This window comes from Grammomys surdaster, unplaced genomic scaffold (assembly GCF_004785775.1).
Source record: "Grammomys surdaster isolate TR1022 unplaced genomic scaffold, NIH_TR_1.0 140, whole genome shotgun sequence".
Taxonomy (NCBI): domain Eukaryota; kingdom Metazoa; phylum Chordata; class Mammalia; order Rodentia; family Muridae; genus Grammomys; species Grammomys surdaster.
Window position 1 is genome coordinate 104,678 of NW_021604598.1, and position 8,222 is coordinate 112,899.

The 8,222-nt window shown below is 33.8% G+C and overlaps 1 pseudogene; it reads right to left on the reverse strand.

The window, feature by feature from the left end:
• Positions 1 to 6,223: 6,223 nt before the first annotated feature.
• Positions 6,224 to 7,197, reverse strand: LOC114618209 (annotated as a pseudogene).
• Positions 7,198 to 8,222: the final 1,025 nt, after the last annotated feature.

Here is an 8,222-nt window from a genome sequence, read left to right on the forward strand (position 1 = left end):
TTGAAGAATTTCTACAACTGAATGTAAAGAATACACATCATATCCAAACTTACAGGACACACACACAAAAAAACATGCTGTCTTAACAGAAAAGCTCACATCACTGAATGATTACTTACGAAAATGTTGAAAACATTTTTTTAAAATCAATTCTTTATTAAAGATCCGAAAGAGCACATGAAAAGAAGATTCAGTGAGGAACCAATTCATAGCACAAGAAGTCAAACAGAAACATTAAAATGTCAGTGGTAGGATAAAACAGGCCCTGTGATTGAGTCCTACCATACAAAAATAATGCAATAACAACATGAATTTGTTGCGGTTTACAGTTGAATCCACTTGATGTTCTTCAGCAGTGATATCATTTATCCTTCACAATATGACCACACAAAGAGAAACTGGAGGTCAGAAACACTTTCTTTAGAATCAAAGTTAAGCTAGAGCACATAGGTAAGATCAGAAAAAAAAGGTATACCACAAAAATTCAACAGTCAATTGTGTTTATTTTTCCCAGGAAACTATAGGTTCATAAAAGTAACCAGCTTGAAAGAGAAGACATGCTGTTATAGGACTCAAGATATTTTGAATTCTATCAGGGAGATGTCAGAGGCAAGGTATGGCAGTTATTTTGATAAGTTAATATCATTTTTAAAAACAATAGGAACTTGTTAATAAACTTTTAACAACAAAATTCTACAAATTTGCTTGAATGGAATGTTACCAGGGAAACTAAAGTTTAGGACATAAAGCATTATTGAGCAATTTCATCAACCCAAGACAAAATTGCTATAAAACTTCTGAATATAATGTAACTGTCTACTGTCATTAAAAATGGCTGGGGTGGATCTGTATGGATGGCTTAGGAGTTAAGATTACTTTTGGTTCATCAACAGGGCCTCAGTCCAGATTCTGGAATCCAGATCCTCTATACTCTTCTGGCCTTTTTAGATAACTGTATACATATAGGAGGACATGTGTGCATGAACCCACACACATACACACACACACACACACACACACACACACACATACACAATCAACTTTTAGAAATGCATATATGCTTGAACTCATCTAAGACTTTTAAAAATATTTTTTTATAAAATATCGATTGTGTTCTCCCAATATTATTAATAAGATCATAAGATTTCTATTTTTGATTTCTACGTTCTTTTGTTCTTGGTGTATGTATATTATATCATTCTTTTATTATGGAAGACACTACAGGGGCTATTGGGATGCCTCAGGTCTTGAGAGAACTGGGTGCTCTTGCAGAGGATCCTGACTTATTTTCTAGCACCAATATGGCAGCCTCATGTAACTTCAAATGCCTAGATCTACTGTAAGTCCAGACATTCACAGACAAGCATGGAGGCAAACTGCACAAATTCATAAAATAAAAATTTAAACATTAAAGGATACTGCAGGTTACAGAATCATGTCATATACCTCAAGGTAGTCAAGCTTGAATCCTTACAGCTGGTAATGGCAGAACCAAACACCCCTGGAAGGGTTAACTAGAGCACATAGAATTCCCAAAAGATAAGACGGAAACTTTGGAAAAACTCTGAAATGCATATCCAATCTTATCTCTTCTACCTTCATTACTCTTTTAATCAAGAACATAGGTGGGCTCTTTCAATACTAGAGAGCAAGTTTTAATTGATTGTTACACTAACTCCTGCTCAAATTAAATATGAATGCTTTCATTTTTCATTTCTATGTCTTTTGACAGTGCCTACAATTTAATATCTAATCATGTACCTATATCAAATTTATATTATATTAAAAGTTGAGTCAATCTTTGTTTATACTACATTTTTAGTGATAGTGTGCATGGCAACCTAGACTATCTCTAATCACATCTGCATTGAAGAGAAAAATTACCTGGCTCCTGACTTTGTCATGCTTCCTTATGATTCTCGGGGCACAAATATGTTTCATTTCTCCTTTAAGGTATAGTTTTATTTATTTTTCATAGGAAATATACTCTTTAAATGCTTAAATTTTTAGCTATCAATGTGTTTCCTCATTATTTTGTAGATCTAGTCATAAATTTTCACTCTTTTCCAGCTGTGTCAATCTGAGTTACAGTATTTACAATCTAATTTTTGCATGAATTTTAATAGCCATGTTTTATTTAGTTTCAGTAACATAATAGACACTGTATGGGCTAGAAATTATTAAAGACACATAAAATGAAACCAGGCATGAGAAGGAGCTAATTCAGCCATGAGAAAGTAGTATGTGAGGGAAAATATAAATGGAGTGAGAGTCAGTGTACACCAAGACCTCAGGTGAGGAGGATATGAAAATTTCCCACTATGACAAGGTGGGATCTTTCAGTCTCCCAATAAAGGCACACATGTAAATTTGTATATGATGTCTTGAATATTTTTAAATATTTTTGGGCACTGTTTCAAAGTCATCAATTTGTACTCTTGAGATGCTTGGCCCTACAGTGGTGTAGTTAAGTGAAATTTAGAATATTATCCAGGAAATATCAGTGTTGGTGTAATGCTGTGGGTTTGAAAAGTGATTGAGAATGAGAATATATAAGAAACTGTTTATATTAGCAATTCAGTAACACAACTAAAACTTTGAGTAAAAAAAAAAAGAAATCACATCTAAAGAATTAGATGGCAAGAATCACTTAAATAACTGTCTGAAATCATTAAAAATGAGAAAAACAAACAAAGCCATCTATGATTCTGTAAGGAAAGCAATAGGTATACAAACCCTTATCCAAAGTAACTAAAACTAATTTTTAAAAATGTACAGAATACCCAAGATACAGTCTACAGACTCAAAAAGATCAACAAACTGAAGGGCCCAAGTGAGGATACCTCAGTTCTATTTGGGAAGGAGAAGAAATCAATCACAAGTGGGGAAGGAGAGAGGGACCAGGGAGGGAAAATGGAAGGGGGTCCATGGGGAAGAGGGGAACCTGATCTGGTACTGGGTGAGTAAAAAGAACTGAAGCCATGAGGGTCAGCAGAAAGAATGAAAACAGGCAACTGTGGGAGGTAGGAGATTGGGAGGACCCTCCAGAATGTACCAGATACCTGAGAGATGAGAGACTCTCAAGACTCAAAGGGACCGACCCTAGATGAAATGCCTGACAGTAGGGAGAGTGAAGTTATAGAGCCACCTCCAGCAGGAAGACAGGGCATCAAGTGAGGGAGGGGATTGCCATCCCACAGTCAAAATTCTGATCCATAGTTGTTCCTGTCTGAAAGAACTGCAGGGATGGAAATGGAGAGGAGCCTGAAAAAAGGAAAAGAAGGTCCAGTGACAGGCCCAAAGTGGGATCCAGATCAAGGGGAGGTCCCAAGGCCTGACATTATTACTGAGGCTATGGAGTACTCACAAAAAGGGACCTATCATGACTGCTCTCTAAAAGACCAAACAAGCAGCTGAAAGTCAGATGTAGATATTTGCACCCAATGAATAAACAGAAGCTGCTGACCCCTGTGGTTGAATTGGGGAAAAACTGAAGAAACATATTTAGAGGAGGGCAACGCTTTAGGAGGACCAGCAGTCTCAATTAACCTGGACTCCTAGGATCTTTCAAACACTGGACAACCAACCAGGCAGCATACCCCAGCTGATACGAGGCCTCCAACACATGTACAGAAGAGTACTGCCGAGTTTGGGTTTAGTCAGAGAATATGCACCTAACCTTCAAGAAACTACAGGACCCAGAGAGTTTAGAGGTCTAGTGGGGTGGAGGATGGGGAAAGCCTGTGGAGCCAGGGTCCTGGGAAGAGGTATGAGATGTGGAGCAATCGGAGGGTAAACCAAGAGGGGAATAAAATTTGGAACTTTAAATAAATAAATAAATAAATAAATAAATAAATAATATCCAAACTTAAAAATTCAGAAAGAAAAAGGGGAATATAACAAAAGAAACCAAGGAAATACAAAGAAACATAAAGGTCATACTCTAAAAACTTCAGCAAATCAGAAAACCTAAAAGAAATGGAAATTTTTCTCAATACATTCCAATTAAGTTAGGTTGCAACACACTAGCAGTTTAAAGAGGCATATATCCTCAAACCACTAATGAAAGAGAAGCAGTCGTTGTATAAGTTTCCTAACCAAAACAAACAAGCAAACAACACACAACACCAAAAGGCTAGGGGCAGATGGGTTTAGTGCAGCATTCTCCCAGAACTGGATGGATAATTCAAATTTCTCCACTCAGAGTCACAGATCCCCAAGTATGAGGAGATGGAAAAAATGTGGGTATAGAAGACTAATAAAATTAGGTCCTCTAAAATAGAGTGAGCAAGGTTTATATGAACTCACAGAACTGACAGACCATACACAGGGCTTGCAGGGGATTCCATCATGTCCTCAGGATATATATTATGGCTTCTAATTTGATGTCTGTATTGAGTGAGTAAATGAGTGTGTCTCTGACACTTGTGCTTCTCTTGGGCTCCTTTGATTCCATTGATTTTTCTTGTCCAACTTCAGTTTGATAGTTTTATTGTATATGATCTATTTTTAATCTATATCTAATCTATATCTGTATCCATATCTCATATATATATATATGTATATATATATATATGTATATATATATGTATATATATACATATATATATATACATATATATATTAATGAAAAGATAACTAAAGCACTCTCACTTTTACATGCTGGTAGAGGAAGTATTTGTTTCTCTAATACAGTGACACTGGATATATCAATCACTCCAGGATATGCTATACTCAGCAATAGTTCACCATGTGCTTTCTCTCTAGAAGTATAAGGTAATTCATGTTTCATACACTATATAAATTACTTTTTGATGTTAATCATGTCTTTCAGCATTCCATTTTATTTGACGGTTTCTTCACTTTCCACCATACAATCACACTTTACCCTGATATTCATGTCTGCCTTTGTTGTTCTTTATATCTCTTCTTATGTTATATTCTAACACTTAGTAGGAGCTAGCTCTGGAAAATAGCTCAGTATCTGGATGCACGTGCTGTTCCTGCAGAGAACCCAGTTTAAGTTCTTAGTATCCACACATCCCTCACAAATACTTGAAGATTCTCCAGTTTCTCTTCTAATATTCATTAGACATACATACATGGAGTCAAAATTAAATAAATATATCTATTACGTTAATATTTTAAAGTATCAAGGAGTAATTAAGAACATTATAAACTGTGTTTATTAAATAATATATTTTGAAAGCAACCTTGAAAAATAATTCTAAGGTCATATTAATGTATTATAAAGAAACCTACTGACAGCTGGTAATTTCATCAATCTCAGCTAGTCAATACTTGCGTTATGTTCCTTACCACATATAATCTGTAATTCCCCTTAAAAGCATACTAAAACCTATTTTATATAAACTTTGTTATTCATGATATCACTTTTCTTTTTGAATTTCAATTTTAATTTTATATACTTAAAGGAGTTTATTCATGAGTTCTATAGTTATGTATCTATATTTACAACTACTTCCATGGTATTAAACTCTCTCTCAAATTTACAAATTCTATTTTAATTTTGTCACATGTATACATTCTTTTATATATACATGTTTATATAACTATAAACACATATCTCTATGAATTATGTGTGTATGTCTGTGTCTAATTTTATAAGCATTTCTAGGCATGACCCATTTCCCAAATAATGAAATAGAAGCCTATATTTATTAATTAGTGCCTAGGATATGAGATAGGCTTGTTCCCAACTAGCTAGTAGCTTTCATATCCTGTCTACATTAGTCTAAGTTCTGCCACATGGCAAGTAACCTTCTGCAATTTCATATGTCTAATTTTTGATGCTTCTCAGTCCATGAAAGAAGATACATTTTAAAGGAGGAAGAGAAGCCATAGCCTCTGGTCCAGGACATATGCTACCTCCACTAACTTTGAACTAAAAACTTCTTTGCTTATTTGCTTATTAATATATTTTGTTATAATTTCATTATATTACCTTTAAACATACATTTTTATATGTTTTGAAAACAGTGAGTCTCAATAAATTTAGTAACATTATCTAAATATATTAAATTCATAGTTTATTATCTAATAAAGATAACATTTATCAGTAACATTTCTTAGAATTACAATATCTGGCAATGTTTAAACTAACAGTAGCACTATTAATATAATATAATTCTATGGGGACTAATCATGTGTTAAGATTGAAGCTAGTTTTTAATGGTGACTACAGCTTTGTTTAACTATAGTGTTACAGAATCCCACCACATAATTTCCTCAAGGCTTCTTTCATGTCTTTGTTCCTCAGACTATACACAAAGGGGTTCAGCATCTGTGGGACCACAGTATATAATACTGAAGCCACTGCAGTCTTTCTAGTAGAGTCAGTCACTGCAAAGCTGATGTAGACCCCAATCACTGAGCCATAAAACAGGAAAACAACTGTCAAATGAGACCCACAGGTGGAAAGGGCCTTGTAACTGCCTCTTACTGAGGGCTTTTTCAAAACTGAATAAACTATTTGAACATAAGACAAAATGATGCCCCAAAACGGAAGTCCACCAAATATGAAAGTTGCCAGGTATATCACTATGTTATTGATGAGAGTGTCAGAACATGACAGCTTGATTATATGAGCAAGTTCACAGAAGAAATGGGGGATTTCCAAATATGTGCAGAAGGATAGTCGCAACACCAACAGACTGTGTAGCAGGGCATCCACCATGCTACTGAACACGGAGAATAAAATTAACAGACTACAGATGTTTGGATTCATCATGATCATGTATCTTAGTGGATGGCAGATTGCCACATAGTGATCATAAGCCATTGCTGCAAGAAAAAGTTTTCCATTCCACTAAGAAAAACAACAAAGTACATCTGTGTAAGGCAATCTGTGTAACTGATGGCTTTGTTCTGTCTCTGAATGTTAACTAGCATCTTGGGGATTGTGCTGTTAATGAAACAGATGTCAATGAAGGACAGGTTAGAAAGAAAGAAATACATTGGGGTATGGAGGTGGGAGTCAAAGATAACAGCCAAGATAATGATGAGGTTTCCAAGCACTGTGACCAGATACATGAAGAGGAAAATTCCAAAGAGGACGAGCTTCAGTTCTAGATCATCTGTCAATCCCAGAAGAATAAATTCCAAAGCAAATGTTTGATTTCTATATTTTGCATTCCTGATGAATATGAGTAGAGGTAGTAAAAGCAATGTTCACATCACTTAATACTGTGTTCTACACACTAAGAAAAAAACCTTTAAGTAGGAGGTTAGTAAAATGTTGCTTTTCTAGTTACTGTATAGAAATACATATTTTAGTATATCCTGAACCCAAGTAAGTAATGAAACCTGTGTCTCTTATACAATGTTATTATTTCTATATTACATAAACAATAAAATATACTCATTTTCTTAATCTTCTCTACTTTTTTACACACTGAACAAAATCCTTTAAGTATGAGTTTATATAATGTACCTATTCAACAGTATTAGTAAAATGTCGCTTTTCTAGTTGCTCTATAGAAATATTTATTTTAGTATATTGTGAACTCAAGTAAATAATGAAGCCTGTATCTCTGATTATCCACTATTATTATTTCTATATTACATAAACAATAAAATATACTCATTTTCTCAATCTTCTCTACTTTTTACCACTTTGATGAATCTTTATTATAATTCCTTAATACAAATGTTCATCAACACATTTTAATATCAATATAAAAATCAGAAACATGATTACAAACCATGAAATCGGAATCATTTATAGTAATATTATATTCAGAATTTTATTTTATATTTTACATTTATACTCGTGTATTCACCAATAGAAAAACTCCAATTAGAGGAAAACTTAAGCATCATAAGCAAAAATCCAAAGATTTGTATGAATTATTGATGCACAAAGCATATAAACAAAGAAAATGAATTAACCATTAGATATCCTAAATTGGATTCCCTTTATTATGGAAAGAATAAAGTGACCATTAAGCAAGAGTTGTTTTACAATTCAAAAGGTGTTCACTGAGTCTGACTCAAAACCACTTTTCATGCTTTACTTGAAAATTGTAAACAACAAAAAAAAAAGGTTATCAGATTTTAATCGAGGAAGATAAAAAACTATAAACAACCTTAGCAATAGTAGAATTTTATTCAATATAAGAAAAACTTATTCACTTTTTTCTATTTGGTATATTTCTCAACATCATAAAACAGTTTGAATCTCTAGTTTTCAGGATAAAAGA